This window comes from Octodon degus, unplaced genomic scaffold, assembly GCF_000260255.1.
Source record: "Octodon degus isolate 3935 unplaced genomic scaffold, OctDeg1.0 scaffold00011, whole genome shotgun sequence".
In the NCBI taxonomy this organism is placed as follows: domain Eukaryota; kingdom Metazoa; phylum Chordata; class Mammalia; order Rodentia; family Octodontidae; genus Octodon; species Octodon degus.
Genome location: NW_004524587.1, coordinates 25,996,371 through 26,013,028, shown reverse-complemented (window position 1 = coordinate 26,013,028; position 16,658 = coordinate 25,996,371). Strand labels below are relative to the sequence as shown.

Genomic DNA, 16,658 nt, shown 5'->3' with positions numbered 1-16,658 from the left:
TAAGTCCAGAAAAGTCAAGTTTATCCAAAACTTTGTGCCTAACAAAATTCTGTGACAGCCCTGGGTTCAAACCCAACATAGGGGGGGAGCCAGCCCCAAGCCCTCCCTCCTAACCCAGGAAATGCTGGATTTTAAAGCAAACTTCTCCCCCCTCCCAGCCTGAACCTGACCTTAGGTTACCTCTGTGGAGGACCTCAAAGGTTGGTGCAGTCATTTTCTCCTGGATTACTATCAGAGCTGGTGACAGGGCAGAGGGCAAGATTTTCCCCTGATTAAAGGCTAACCATCTGGCTCAGCAGGTGTGGGAGCACAGGGCTGTAATTCTCGCACTCTGGGAGGCTGAGGCAGGAAGACTGCAAGTCTGAGTCCAGGCTAGGCAATTTAGCAATTTAGGAAGACCTTGTCTCAAACTAAAAGTGAAAAGGACTGGGGATATATTACTATCAGAAGCCCTGGGTTTGATTCCCAGACACACACACACACACACACACACACACACACACACCACACCACACAGAGAGTTCATCCAAGGTCAAAAAGGAAAGTAATGGTAGAGTTTTTCTTACGACCCCAAAAAGGCACATACTGAGAATAAAAATGGATATTCTCAATCCAAAAGCTTTCTCCTGGCTCTCACCCCAACTCTTTAAGGAAACATCATCACTCTGTCAGCATTCACAATCCGGAGTACACAGTGTGTTATTGTGAACGGGTGACAGAGTTGGGGAGGAGAACAACTGAGGAATTCATCAACTCGATAGAAAAGACCAGCGCTGCACTGAAAACGGAGCAGCAAACACATGAGATCGGGTTGCCAGGGCAACCACTTAATTGACATTTTCACTTCCCCAACATTTGTTCTGGGCAGGTGGGGGCAGATTCCCGCCCTCAAAGAGGGGCGAGGATGAGGGTGTCCCCATTTCCCCCTGCGGGTGGGTGTTCATCCCTAAGGGCAGGATTGCTACCACTCCCAGGTAAGAACCGGAGCTGGGGGTATCTGACAGCGACCACACAAAGCTTCCCCTACCTGCAGAGCCAATGCTGTGGCGCACAGGACAGTGAAGAGCTGATCTTCCTGCACCTGCAGGCTGCATGGACCCGACACTGACCCTGGGGGTGGGGGTGGGGGACAACTGTTCCACACCAGCTTCCTCAGCCAGGGTACATGGGGGAGGGGAGATGGAGCAAAACACAGCTCAAATCTATCAAGCATGCAGGACCCTACTTTGATCATTTTCTGTACCAAATCACATAGTCCCAGCAAATCTGCTGCTAAAAGACAGGAAGCACAAAGACTGGGGAGCAAGCAGCCTGTGCAAGCCCAGCCAGAAGGGAGCCTGGGTTTACCTGCAAAAGCAGCTGCCCTCCCAGCTGCAAAGCTCCAGGCAGCCTCAGGCACGCAGAACTCGGGGCCTGCGAGTTCCGCTGCAGTATGAGATGCGGTCCTGGGCCGGTCCTCGCAGCCACGTGGTTTAGGAGGACAACACATATGGAATACTAAACACAACTCGGGCGCTCCAACACAGCCACCTGGCTTCCGCCCTGCCTGCGCTCATCCACTGCAGCTCCTCTCAAAGGTGAGGCTCCATGCGGGTCTGTGACCCAGGCAGTGAAGACAAGATGGTGTTCAGAAGGCCCAGCTCCAGGGGGAAAACAAATCATTTTTGCAGAGACAGAACAAGTCTTTCAGATGGAAAACATACTGTTTTTGTGACTTCTCCATGAGGAAGAAAGGACTCCAACGTCAGCCTGCATTGCCAGCGAGACTAGAAGCCAAAGAGCTTTGCTTCCCCCAGGTCTTCAAAGGTCATTCCTACCTCCGCCTCTCATAAAAACCATGGCATCTTCTGCGAGTGCAAAAGCACACAACAGAAGGCACCACCAGGCGCGCTGCGCTCAGCGCTGCCTAGAAGGACGATGTGGCACGGCCAGCGCCCGGGGAGGTGTGAGGGGCGCAGGCACTTGGACACAGGGCCTCTTGCGCTCCGGGGGTAACCCTCACTTTGGATGGCAGTATCCTCTCCCCTCAAAAGACAGAAGATTATGGTAGCACATATGTTGAACGTGTAGGATGCCCTGGGTTCAATCCCCAGCACCAAAATAAAAGTTACAAAATAAAAATTATTTGTAAATGTCTCAGTAACAGAAATGCTCTCTCCCCTCCCCATAAAACTGTGAATGTGGGGTCCTCCTCCACTGTCATCCTAGTCATCTGAGTTCACACTTGAGATGTATCTTCCAGCACTTGCTGGGATTGAGATTACAGGCCTTTTGGCTAATATTATTCAGAGCTTGTATGTGAACGCAGTGTCAGGTGTACTTACACGGATTCACTCAGATCCAAGTTTTAGGGTTTTTTCTAGACTTAAAAATTGTCATACTCAAGCAATTTATGTTTGCCCATTTGACACTTTCTCCACTATTTTAAGCTCTTTCTTTTTATTACCTCCTTCCTCCATTGATGGCTCCTTTCCACTAGGATAGGATGGTGCTGTCCTGACTGTTTATCCCTACAACCTCCCCCCACCGCACTCACAGTAAATTCCACTCTCAGAACCTGCAGGAAGGAAAGACACAACCTCTGGCGAATTCCTCCTCAGGCCCCACCAGTCAGGGGCTCAGGTTACAGATGTCAGCCCCACTCTAGGCCCGCCTTCTGCCCGCCCCAGCGCTCACTCCACAGACTGCTGAGCACCGGGAAAGCACCATTCTACCAGGCCCCTCTCTCGTTGCTCTCCTTCAGCACCTATTTGCTCCCCTAGTCCAGCCGGTCTGTCCCAGCATTTGTATGACCCATGTCCCCATCAAGGAGACGACAATGGACAAAATCAGGGTGAAATGGAGCATGTGATAAAGAACAATGTGAACTATGAGGAAATACCAGCTTGAGGAAGGCGGATGTGAGTCTGTGGGTGGCTGGTTGAATTCACCCAACTCTTGACATAGGAGCTTTCAACCCCAGGTAGGCTAGCAGGGAGGGCCTGGCTGAAGAGGACACTCATGACTCGGAAGCAGGGAGCAGACACACTGCACCCAAGCAGGAGCTGAGATCACATGAAGGCAAAACCCAAATTCCTTACCCTGGCCTTTGGGGTCTTGCTGGAAATGCGGGGGTACTCATACCACGTGAAGAATGAGCCTCCCCTAGCATCTGACCCTTCTCCATGAGAGTCCGGGGCAGGGTCCATTCCAGGCTCTGTCTGTCTCAGGACCTCTGCTCTGCGCATCTCTGGCCAGGCCACCCAGCTGCTGGACGCACAGCTCCCCCCTTTTCAAGGTCACTGCCTTAGAGAGGCCCTCCCCAGCCACGCCCACCTCCTCTCTGTGCTTTCATCTCAGCACACACCAGTCCTTATCTTTAAAATTATCTTGTTTCCTGTCTGTCTCCTCCATCAGGAATTCGAACTCTGAGGGAGGAAGATGACCGAGGTGGCCTCTCAGGGTCAGACACCCTTGGACCCAGGCCAGGTAGCAGCAGCATTCCTGCGTGTATTCAGAGTGAGAGGCTGATTCATCAAGCAGAGCCAGGTTACAAACCTGCAAGGAACTTGTGCACTCCATGAGGAATTTGCGCATTCCAGGAGGAACTCCAGCACTCCAGGCACTCCACGCGGAAAGGCTGGAATCCCTCAAAACCTCACGTTCAATCCCTATTTCAGGTACTACCGATGATCAACAAGAACATCAGTAGCAATAAAAATAATTCAGTGACAATTCAAGAATTAGGTTTCAGGCAGAAGATGTATCCAGTGCTAGAGAGCTTGCCTAGCATATGTGAGGTCCTGATTTTGACCCTCATCAACACACATAGACACACACACATACACACCATTTCATAATTCCACTGAATAATTATTCAATCCCATCCAGGCCATGGTGGCACATACTTATAATTCTAGCATTTTAGGAAGCTGAGGCAAGAAGAGGATTGCAATTCTGAGCCCAGTCTGGCAATTAAGTAACAATAAGATCCTATCTCAAAATAAAAAAAGGACTGGGGATGTAGCTCAGTGTAAGACCTGAGTTCAATCCCCAGTACCAAGCTGAAACCCCAATCTTGTTCTTAAGGCAGATTGAGGCTGGCTCTCCCATCTGCGCATGCTTGGCCACCTTGTGAAATTCTCTTTTGCCAAATTCAAAACTCATCATATCAGTGGCTAGCACAGTGCAAGGTGGGCAAAAGGTCCTGGTTTGGTAATAAAAGTGGCAGAGTCGAGGTCTGAACTTAGCCCTGGCCACACGGATATCCATTACTAGACGCACCTGCTAAGTGTAGACCTGATCGGGCAGTTAGCAAGAGCTTCCGAGGTACAGCACAGACTCACACGCCTGCCTATAACCCCAGTGCTTGGGGCTGAGGCACAAGAAGCATAGGTTAGAAGCCAGCCTGGGCTACACAGCAAGTTCAAGCCATCTTGAACTACTTCGTGAGACTCTATTTCAACCCACACACACACACACACACACACAAACTACAAATAGCTAAACTTCTGACATGTTTGCAGGGTCTAAAGGAAAACCTCGCCAGCTCACCCTGAATAAGTTTTTCTTTAAAGATCACATAAAGCCCTTGGTGAGCTTGGGTTCCTCTGCTCCTTACCTGTGAGCCAGGGCACAGCGTCTGTGGGACCTGGATGCCTCCTAGGAAAGGAGGTTGGATTTTGGCAAGAACATCTTTGCTGGGAGTTCTGGGGCCAGGTGGGCAGCACCCAGGGGCTCCCTGTAGGGCCGAGCTGGGGTCTCGTACCCACTCTGCCCTCCGCCGGGCCCAGCTGTTCCAGCCCAGCCACACCAGGGCTGCAGCTACAAACATGGCAGCGTAGCCCCTCCAAGCCGTGGCTGCAGTGCCCTCCAGGCTAGAGCCTGGAGCAGTCTGTGCCCTGGAATTTTCTGCTTGGCTCACCAATTTCTAGCTGGACCCAGCAGTGGCTGTGGTGCCGAACAAGGCGGGCATTCAGCCTGTGGTTCAGCAATTAAAATCTCTGAAGACAGGATCTTCCTCAGCTTCCAGAGAACAACCTGGGTCACAAGGGTCTTGAAATGGGGCCCTTTGTTGTTCTTTTTTGGGAAACAAGGTCTTGCTACATACATAGGCTTGTTCATTTCTCCTGTTTCAGCCTCCTAAGTGCTAGGATTACAGATTTGGCATGCATTACTGCTCCTAGCTTAAATTTTGGTTTTCATTCTCCAACTCCTGTTACCCCTGCTACATCCTATATTCTGTCAGTTACACGTCCCTTGGCTCTGTTCTCAAATCTTACCCAGACAGAACACCCTCACCCCTGTACACACTGCTGCCACCTCTGCCTCCACCTAGGGTACTTGCTTCTCAACTCCTCAGCAAAGTCGCCTGCTAAGCCCCAGCCAATCACATGTCTGTCTCCCTCAGAGCCTCTAGTGGTCCCCATATAACTCCAAGTCAAAGCCAAGCAAGCACAGCTGTCCTCAGGGTCCGTGTGCTCTCTGAGTGCACTGGGTACCCTCGACCCCTGACTGTCACCACGTCTGCTCAGCAGTCTCTTCCTTGGGACCAGTTTCCCTGACCACCTCATTAAGAATCTCAGCTCACCACCGGCCCCTCACCTCCCACCGTGCCCAGCTCCTTTCCCTTCCGCTGCTGGTTTCTGTTTTTGTCCTGGGCCAGTGATGGTGAACTTAGAAGCTAGGGCAGGAGCGCCCCAGTGGGCTATTTGCATCATTGAAAGCTTTGAAAGATTCTCCATCATTGTCCTAGGATACCTCACCTCCTCAAACAGAGGAAGAGACCCCTGAAGTAGTTTTATTTGTTATGACCTGCAGTTTGTTCCTTGTTTTCAACTCTACCAGTCAAAGGTCATCTACAACAATGTTTGGGAATGGCTTTTTGGCAGGGACACAGATGGAAGCTACTGAGAATCTGTAGGCACTCTACAGATGCACTGCCCATCAGAGCTGTGTTGCTTGCAGCCCAGGTCCCCAGAGGTACAAACTGTAGTGGAGTCTAAGCAAGGAGGGAGACCCCTCCAACCACCCTGCATAGGGCTGTCACCTTAGGGTCTCAGCAAGAGACCCCCGAGAGCACTGTGGGGCTCTGGGCCCCAGACCTGAAATTCAGCTGGGAGAAGGCCTCCCAGATGGCACTGACTGCTGGAGGTCGAGCATTTGTGGACTGCAGCATGCTGCCAGGAAACCCAGCCACTTGGGCCCACTGGGCGCGATGCTGCAGCCTTCCATCTTCCCACCCCCAGGGGTCTCCATACCTGGTCTGGTGTTAACCAGAAGAGAAAAGCAGATTAGAAATGTTACCCTCAAGGCTAATTCCAGGCTCTACCTCTGGCCTACATTCATTTCATTATGACAGGTCCAACTTCCTTCCCAAGAAAGTACTCATGTCTTGGGTTTTCATTTTGAGACAGGGCCTTACTAAACTGCCCAGGCTGGGCTTGGGCTAGCAGTCACCCTGGCCTCAGCCTCCTAAGTGCTGAAATTACAGATGTGTACCCGCCGGCTCCAGATCTTTCCCTTTCTACCCCTTCATTTTATCCTTTAACTAAAGCAGTCGATTTCAGTGCTTTCCTGAGCTCTCGGAGCTGTTTGTTTCAGTGCACTGTTGAAACTGAGGGAAGGGCTTTGGGAACCCCAGTTACTCAGAAGTCCCACTGGCTGGGGACTCACTCCTGACATCTGAAGTACATGCAGTCTCAATAAGCCCTTCCTTTAAGGGGTCTGATGTTAACTCCAGGGAGCACCAGAGTCTAATGATATTAGATGTCCAACTAACATGGAGAATGGGGTGGCATGGATAAAACTCACACATATTTGGCAGATATTTGATGTCACAAGGGTCTTGTGGGTAGAAAGGAGTGAGAGATTCCAAACTGAGTCTGAGGGTGTCACACACATAGGATAGCCTGATTTCTACTTTTCACAGGGGATGGACAGAGATCCTGAGAGGGATTTGTGGATGATATAGGTAGGTAAGAGCTCAAGACTCCTCTTTCAAAAAAAAAAAAAAAAGACTCCTCTTTCCCTTTGCCCTATTGTTCAAGTTGTTTGGCTTTATGGAGACAGGGTCATGCTATTTGGTTCCAGCTGGCCTTGAGCTCATGGAGATCTTCCTGCTACAGCCTCTGGACTGCTGCGATTACAGGCATTTCACCACACACCCAGACTGGCTGACTTGTACTAGAGATTGAACCCAGGGCCTGAATATGCTAAGCACACACTGTACCCTATCTCCATCACCAGCCCCAAGAGTAGACTGTGTATTTTTAGATTAAGTCTAGATGCCAGAAGGATTCTTTGCAAAACAATTTAAAAATACACTGAGCAATTATAGTTGAAACATCTTTGCTATTAAGCAAAAAATTAGAAGCCAAAGTTTTGTTAGTCGGAGGAAGCAGCGGAAGCTGGGAATTGATCAGGGCCAGCCTGGAGAACCCAGAGCTGGAGGCAGTTCACGTGAATGAGCTGCCCCAGCCTCAGGAACACAGAGCCTGAGGCAAGACATTGGAGTGCTCGCTCTCTTTCTCTTCCTCTTCCTTCTTTTCCCTTCCTTCCTTCCCTGCAAGGAAAGGTGGCTCCATAACGTGGCTTGTCCAAAAGCTCTTTGAATGTTTTTCAAAGAAAAAATTTGAGGTGGCTCAATTTTCTGTTATTCTTACTCTAGCCCTATTTTCTCCATCGTCACCCTGGGAATATTAAAAAGTGCGCAGGACGCAGCATTTGGGTTTGAACAGGGACGCAGGAAACCATGGAATGCATCAGAGAACAGGCAAGAGGAGCATTCTAGCTGTGCGTGCACAGAAAGAAGCAGGCGCAAGAGAAGCCAAAGAGAGAAAGGTGTATTGATTTTATCAAGTGTTAAACACGAGGCAAATAGGTTGTCAAGAACAACAAATGTAAACACAAATCCTTGTTCTATTACGGATTCCTGTACTTACCTTTCTGTTGTGGACCTGGATCAGGGGGGCTGTCTCATTAACCATGTACCTGTTGAGATGACCACAGAGGATTCTGCTTAGAGCATTATTTTATTTTATTATTTTGTTTTGTCTTTTTGAGACAGGGTCTCAACCATGCAGTTCAGGCTGGCCTTGAGCTTACTTTGTAGCTCAGGCTGGTCTCAAATTTACGAAAGATGTGTTAACTGGAGACAGTGCCTTTGTTACCACAAATAACCAACTAACTTTGGAATTGCAAGTCTATGAACAAACTAAAATAGCTGCCACCAGAGTTTGGAGGGAATTTCCTTCACAGGATGACATCCTTTAATCTGACCTCCATTCACCAAAGTCCTGATAAACATTTTCAGGATTTTGTGGCACACTTATTTTAGGCTAGTGAGAAGACTGTCAACAATTTAGAGGATAACCAATTAATTGTGCAATAATTGTCCTTTGAAAACACAAATACATGGTGTGAGGTGTTATAAGCCATACAAAATAGGTTACACTGTGCTGTCTGAGATTATTCAGATTTGTGCAGGCCCTGGCCCCTCATACTTACAAGGGGCTATCTTGGCAGCAGCTGCTACTCAGGATATTCATCCACAGCCCAGAAGAAAGGGAAGCAACAAGGTCGCTTGCTTCAGCTGTAGAGACACAGGACATTTGGCTTGAAATTGTTCTGCTGCACCAGTAAGGGCAACATAGCTATTATTCATCCCTTCAACCAAACCTCCTAGTATCTGTACAAGGTGTAGAAGAGGGTATCACTGAGCAAATGAGTATAGATCCAAAGCTCAAGTGGAAGAATGACCTGTCCAGGAAACTTCCAGCAAGGCCTGCCACAGCCCCACCAAACGGGGAGCACGTTCCTTAAATCTTCACCAGCCCTACCCTCCACTGCCAAACACATTTCTGACCTTTGACAAGTAATAAAAAACAGTGGAGGCTTGTCCCATGGTCTTTCCTCCAGATTCATATTAATTCCTGAAATGGCCTGAAATGGGGCCCCAGGCTATTCCTTCTGGAGTTTATGGACTGTTGCCTCAAGGAACAGTGGGACTCCTGATAGGCCACAGTGGTCTCATTTTAAAGGGTCTCCAGGTTTTGCCTATAATCATCGATGCAGATTATACAGGGGAAAGCAAAGTTACGGTTCGAACTATCCAACACACTGTTCAAGTCACCCCAGACTTTTGTATCATTCAATTGGTCATTCTTCCTTTGACAAAAATTGGAAAATCTATAAATAAGGAAGAAGGCCCAAGGGTTTTAGTTCTTCAGATGCTTATTGGGTTCAACAGATTAAACAGGATTGTCCCAAGATGGAATGGATTATTGAAGAAAAAACATTCAAGGAGCTTTTGGACACAGGTGTAGCTGCTTCAATTATTGCCCAACACCACTGGCCTATGGCGTGGCCCCTGGATATAGCAAGTGCAGATCCACAGAGGGTAGGTAGTGTTTCTCACCCTAGTAGAACTGCTAAATTATTAACATGGAGAGATGCAGAAGGCCATTCTGGATAGTATCCACCTTATGTCCTCCCCCATGTACCAGTCAGTCTATGGGGTCATGATGTATTACAGGATATGAGGGCATTTTTGCTTAGTCATAACTCTTCAGTGACTCATCAGATGTCACAACAAGGTTTCATTCCCACTCAAGGGCTTGGTAAAAAAAAAAAAAAATCAGAGAAAGAAAGAATCTCTCCTGGTTATCCCTAAAAAGAACCATATTAGCATAGTTACTTGCATGCACATTTTCAGGGGGTCTTTGATCTCTGACACCATGGAGGGCATCCACGATAACTTGGATATCCAGTAACCCTGTTTGGGTTGATCAATGGCCCCTCACTCAGAAGCTTACAGCAAGCTATACACTGGGTAATGAATAGGTGATGCCAGGGTACTTAGAATGCTCCAATAGCCCTTGGAATACGTGAGGTGCAAAATATCATTGTTCCCCTTTCTGTTCAACAATGATTATAGCAGGGCCGGGGAGATGGCTCAGTGGAATAAGTGCTTCCCTGGCAAGGGCAAGGGCCTGAGTTCAATCCCCGGTTCTGCAAAAAAAAGAAAAGAAAAGAAAAGAACTTATAACAATGATTACAGCAGTTCTCATCCTTTTGGTAAACTGCATTAGCTAACTTTACTGGGGTTATTGTCATTATCCTCCAGACAAATTAATTCAATTTTCTTTCCTCACACCCTTTGTCTTTCCTTCAAAAATAAATTCAGTTCCCATACAGGGAGGTATCTCTTTTCACAGATGGCTCCTCTTCAGGCAGGGAAGGTTATGTTACAACCTCCTCTTCCCAAATACAGGATATGGGCTTTTCTTCTGCACAAAAGACTGACTCGCAGGCTGTTATATCAGCCTTACAAGATCATTCATCCACTCCAATTAAACTTGTTTGCAGTGTGGAGTGTCACATTGAAAACTTCTACCGTTCACAATAACCAGGAAGATCTTTTTCATTTGTTTCACACTCTCCAATTTGCCACTAAGCACACCATGTTTCATGTTTTACAGGTCATTTGTATTCCCATTCCCAGTTACCAGGGACTTTTACTAAGGGAAATGCTACTACAGGTGGATTTCTGGCTACTGTCACTGTTGCTCCCCCAGAAACTGCTCAACAGGCTTCTGCCCCCCATGCTATCTTCTATCAAAATGCTTCTGCATTGCATAAATAGTTACTTTTGAGAACAGACTCAACAAACTGTTGAACAATATTCCTCATGCGCAATACATCTTTCTTCACTCTCTATGGGGGTTAATCTCCATAAGATCTGAATCATCTCTGGGAAATGAATACCACTCATATTGCTGAGTTTGGCTCTCTATACTAGGTCCATGTTTCAGTAGATATTTCTTTCTTTTTCTTTCTTTTTTTTTTTTTTGAGGAACTGGGAATTGAACTCAGGCCCTTGTGCTTGCCAGGCAAGTGCTTATTCTACTGCACTATCTCTCTGGCCCCTCAGTGGATATTTCTTCAAGATTTATTTTTGTTTCTGCCTGCACTGGTAAAGTGGCTAAACATATCATTGCTTGTTGCTTGGATACCTTTAGTACCATTGGCTGCCTGAAGGCACTTAAGATGGACAATGGCCCACCTTATAGAAGCACTGCTTTCAAATGTGTTATAAAACTTCACACATTTCTCTTACCACAGAAATTTTTTGTCATCTGCAAAGTCAAGGAATTGTTGAACATGCTCATCATATACTCAAAATTCCAATACAAAAACCAAAAGAGAAATCCTTCCCTACAAAATTCACACATCACAATAGACTTCACTTGGCATCTATACCATAAACTTTTTAAATCCTACCAAGGATGCCACTACAGCAACAGAAAGAACCAGGTAAAGGAAAAGAAGTTAAAAAGGATCCTTTGGAAAGACCTGAATACTAGAAAATGGAAGGGACCTAATCCAGTGACAATTTGGGGTTGAAGGTATGCTTGTGTCTTTCAAGAAAATGCTAAATGGCCTATCTGGATGCCAGAGAATACTGTCTGGCTGCATCATGGACTCGGTTGACTTCACCTCTCAAGAAGCTAACTCTACCTCTCAAGAAGGTGACCCTCAGTATTGTGACAGTGATGCCTCAGAAACTGCTCCACAGCCAATAGACAAAGATGGGGCTAGACCTAACCTGGGGTCAATTAAAGAAATTGACTCAGGATGCCCAAGAAATGGTAATCAAAAATGAGAAAAGAAGATCTGAGTAGGTGACAGCATATAGAGACAACTAAATTGGAGGTTACATGAAAGAAAAGGGAACAAAAATTGGCAGTATTTTTTTTGCCAGTATTCTTAAAACAAAATAAAATATAAAATTATAAGTTATTTATAAATATAAATATAAAAGGTTCTGTTCCAAATTTTCTTGTAAGAGATCTCTGCTTATTGACCTACAAAAAATCTAGTCTATTTATAATTACAAACTTCAAAAATTACAAAGTTACTATAATTTGGCCAAAAAAATATACTTGAGAGCACTTGGATATTGAAAACAGATTGTCTGCATATGTTGTTTGTCCATTTGTCTTATTTGTGAGGTCTAAAGTCAATGACTTAGGTAAAAGTTTCTTACGTATTAGAAGGAGATGATTAATTAAAGAGCTATACTATGTCAAAATGGAAATTTAAGTGTGTCACATAAATGCCATCATAATTGTCATGCTATAATATTATGTACAATTTTTATTTTAAATTTTCTGTGTAAAACTACATAACTGTTGCCTACAGAGATTCAACTGTTACAACATTTGTAGTTGTAAGAAAATAATGGTTTTATTTTATGTTCTAATGTGCTTGATACTCAGATAAAATAGTAACATTAAGCTCACTACCCTCATTACAAGAGCTCATGTCATTGAACTTCTCTCCTGGATGTCCAATAGGTATAGAGACAAAAAACTAGAAAGATAAACAGACTAACAGGGCAGCTGGCATTTTGGCCCTGGCCCTCAGAGGTCAATGAGGACCCAGGACATGAGGGAAACTTTTTAGTGACATCCTACAACCCTGGTGAGTTACATGAACTCCTGATCAAGGAGATTCCTGGACCAGAGAGAATAAGCTCTGTCATGTATAGTGTGCCTAAGAGAGTCACTAGGAGAAAAGGATCACCCAAGCTTTCACAGAAAGCATCTTGGTCAAGCAAGGACTGTGACTCATCAGGCTGACACAGACAGAAGAAATAGATATACTATACATGGTTCCAAGGTAAGTCCTGAAGAAACTTAATTGACCCTGACAAATAACAAAAATTGATTAATAAAGGTCACACCTTAATTTGGTCTTGAACATCCAGCAGAAAATTATAACCACAAAAAGTATAAAACAGTTGCCAACTACACTGGTAACTGATCATTGTTCTGGAGTTATGCACTGTATGGGGTGAAATTGCTATATGCAGGGACTTAAAATCTTGGACTGTGACTGTTTAGCCTAAACCAAACAAGTTTATCTAGAATCGAGAAGGGGGTCTCCTCCAGAGTCCCCTAAATACAGCTCCTCCAACCTCAACTAACTACCCATCGCTTCCAACTTTAAAATAGAAAAAAGGGAGATGTGGGGAGCAGCTGAAGCTGGAGATAGATCAAGGCCAGCCTCAAGGACACAGGGCCTGAGGAAGTCACATGTGTAGGCTGCCCCAGCCTCAAGAACCCAGCGTGCCAAGACAAGCTATTGGCGAGCTCTCCTCCTGCTCGTGCTCCTTCCACTTCCGCCCTTCCCATCAGGAGATGAGGCTCCATACAGCCTCAGTTTTCTGTATTCTAACTCTTGCCCTTTTTTCTCCACCCTCTCACAGTCCTCAACCAGGGAACATCGAGAGCTGCACAGGATGCAGCAGTTAGGCATTATTTCCCGTCTAATATTTGGAAATTGCCAAACATTTTGGAGTCTATAAAGCTCTCAACTCATTTGCCCAGTTGAGAATTCATTCATTCTTTTTTTTGGGGGGGGGTGCAGAACCGGGGATTGAACTCAGGCCCTTGTGCTTGCCAGGGAAGTGCTTATTCCACTGAGCCATCTCCCTGGCTCCTAAACTTTGTTTTCAAGATGGAAAATATTAATTTAAATCAAGCTTAATGGTAGACATGGTGGCACACACCTGTAATTCCAGCATTCTAGAGGCTGAGGCAGGACTATCTAAAGTTCAAATATAGCCTAGGTAGCTTAGTGATTTAGGGGGACCCTCTCTCAGAAAACAATAGGCCAGGCATGGTGGGCACACCTATAATCCTAGCACTTGGGAAGCTGAGACTAGAGGACTGCTAGGAGACCAGCCCACACTACAAAGCAAGACCCTGTCTCAAAAAACAAAAACAACAAAAAGTTTAAAAATAAATCAATAAAGAGCTGGGATGCTGGGGGGCAGGGCTTAGGAAATTTCTGGAATGACTTTCTCTTCACTTCCCTGCCCCTTAAATATTAATCCTAGAGGCTCAAGTGGATCCTTCCCTTTGGTGTCATAAGCAGCACACTTTTAATGTGCTCATAAAAAAGCGAACAGCAGGAGCTGAGTGATCCGGAGGCAGCAGGAGGGGGTTCCAGTGATACCCGAGCTCCAGGGTTCTGAAGGCTTTGGGGCTGTTGGGGTCACCAGCCCTGTTGACTAATGCAAGGAAGCCAGCAGTCCCCCATGAATGGTGGTCGCCTCAGACAGGGAAAAGGGTGAATGCACAAGCAATGGAACCTACAGTTCTATCAATTCGTTCCCTAGAGAGTGGTTTAATTGAGATAAATTATCTTGATGCTGTGAGCTTCACGCACCAGGTCCATGGAGGACAAACTGGGCACGCACACTCGAGAAAAGTGAGTGGAGGGAGAAGGGGGAGAGAGTCTGCAGCTTTTAAGCTAGAACTAATACCTTTGTCTTCAAAGATAAGGAGAACAGATTCACCTATAATGCCAGCAGTGGGGAAGCTGAGGCAGGAGGGTGAGAGTCTGAGACCAGCCTGGGCTTCATAGTGAGTTCAAGGCTGGCCCAGTCTGTATATCGAGACCCTGTCTCAAAAAGAAAACATGTCCAGTCACTGCTTCTAGAACAAGATGAGAGCTGAAGCACTGAGGGGTGGTTATCACTCTTCATCGCTGGGCTGTAAGACTAAAGGACTTCAGCACCTCCCTCTGTTGGGGAATATCTTAAGGGAGAAACTAGTGGTGGCTCACACCTATAATCCGAGCACTTGGGAGGCTGAGGCAGGAAGATCGCTACAAGTTCAAAGTCAGTCTGAGTTACACTTGAGAGTTCAAGGGCAACCTGAACTGTACATCAAGATCCTATCCAAAAAACAAAATGAAGTGGGGGACTTTAGGAAAGGAAAAAATATACTATTATTTTTTCATTTAAAAAATTTTTTGCTGATACTGGATCTCACTACACAGTTCAGACTTGTAGTGATCCTCCTGCCTCAGCCTCCCCAGTGCTGAGATTACAGGAGTGCACCACCATGCCTGGTTTCCAGGCAGGTATGGCATACCCTGGATTCTGGGGCAGGCCTGGCATGCAGTACCAAGAACTGAACTCCGGACCTTGTGCTTACCAGGCACACACTTAGACTGGTGAGCCCTATTTTTTTTTCTCCTTCACTGATACTGTTCCTTAAAGATGGAAATCTCAGTGGAAAGCCCACTGAAAACACCTGTCCATGGGAGATTATCTGAGTCCTGAAAGAATGAACTTTCCCATCCATTCTGAACCTTTTTCTGTGCTTTGACTTTGGAAATTTTCTTGTTATTTTACATTATTTTTCCCTTCCCATTCTTTCATTTTCTATCTGTCTCTCTTTGTCTTTCTCTGCCTCTGTCTCTTTCCCCTCTCTCTCTCTCTCTTTTTTTTTTTTTTTTTTTTTGCGGAACCGGGGATTGAACTCAGGCCCTTGCGCTTGCCAGGGAAACACTTATTCCACTGAGCCATCTCCCCAGCCCCTACCCTCTCTTTTGTACTGGAGATTGAACCCAGGGACTTTGCACTAACCAATACCCCAAGTCCTTTTCTATTTTTAAGACAGGATACAGTGGATTGCTAATGGGTGGTCAGCTTGTTACACCCAGCTGAACTGAACTAGTGTGGTGCTGGGTGTGGGAGGCCACCTGAGGGTTGTTGCCAGCAGCCTAAGGCAGCAGAACAGGAGAAGGGTTGGGAGGCTGGTAGGGAAGCTGTTTGGAGAAGCTATTGGAGGCTGCTCCTTCTCCTGGGCTATTCTGCTGCAGGACCTTGTCACGCTAACTGTCCTGATGAACTTGGCTGTCCTTGTCAAAGCTTTGGACCTTGTTGTCAGAGAATGGCTGTGATTCACCTTGTGGGAGCTCTGGTCCTCATCCTGAGTATCGCTTCCTGGCCCCAGAGAGGAAGACGGTGCACTGCTCAGCCTCCTGGAGAAGCTTGTCACATTGGCTTTCCTGATGGGAACCCGGCTTTCCTCATTGCCGGAGTACCTAAGGACCTCACTGTTGCTAAGGATGGCTGTGGTGTTTTTTGGGGGAGCTCTGGTGTTTACCTTGAGCATTGCTTCTGGCTCCAGGGCAGATCCCATAGCCTGCTAGCACAGATCCTTCATCCCACTCGCAGACTTTTTAACCTCCACCACCGACCTTTGAGCCTTTCCAGCCCAGATCCATGAAGTGGGTCTGCATGAGACATTGTGATGGGCGCTAGGCCTCCAGGTGGACTTGTGGGAGGCATTGTTATGGGCTCTAGGTTTTCAGCTGGACTCAGGCAGGATATCAGGATCCAGGCCTTCAGCTGGATTCTTTGTTCTTTAGTGTGTGGACAGATTTAATGCATTCTTTGAATATGATTCTTTGGGTGATTATAAAATAATCTCATAAAGTATGTCCTGTATTGTACTGGTCCTCTTGCAAAAGCCCCAAACCATGACACAGGGTCACACTAAATTATCCAGGTGGGACTTGAATTTTCAAATCCTCTTGCCTCAGCTTCCCAGATAGCTGGATTATAAGGGTCCATGCCATGTTTTGATACATGTATAAATTTAACAGCATTTAAGTCAGGTTAGGCACATCTATCTCCTCAAACATTATTTGGTTATAGTGAAAACATTCAAAACCCTTTCATCTAGCTTTGTGAAATATACAGCAGGTTACTGGGGAAATAGGTGGTGGGCTCTTGCTCTACAGGCACCTTACTATACGGTAGCACCTTGAGATCTTTTGTTGGCTGTGGGGTTTTTTGACACAGGGTTCTATGG

General features: G+C 46.4%; 1 protein-coding gene across 8 annotated transcripts in view; it reads right to left on the bottom strand.

Moving 5' to 3' along the window:
- Kifc3 (kinesin family member C3) overlaps positions 1 to 16,658 on the bottom strand; it is an 89,496-nt gene that overhangs the window by 63,307 nt on the left and 9,531 nt on the right. For 4 of the 8 annotated variants that reach the window (XM_023709279.1, XM_023709286.1, XM_023709285.1 and 1 more), the window contains exon 1: positions 7,923 to 7,940. The exons of 1 other annotated variant lie outside the window; for it this stretch is intronic. The gene's annotated coding sequence lies outside the window, so the exon portion shown is untranslated. Of the gene's footprint in view, positions 1 to 7,922; positions 7,942 to 16,658 lie in introns of those variants that run through there. 3 more of the 8 variants (XM_023709281.1, XM_023709282.1, XM_023709280.1) reach the window with 1 other exon arrangement.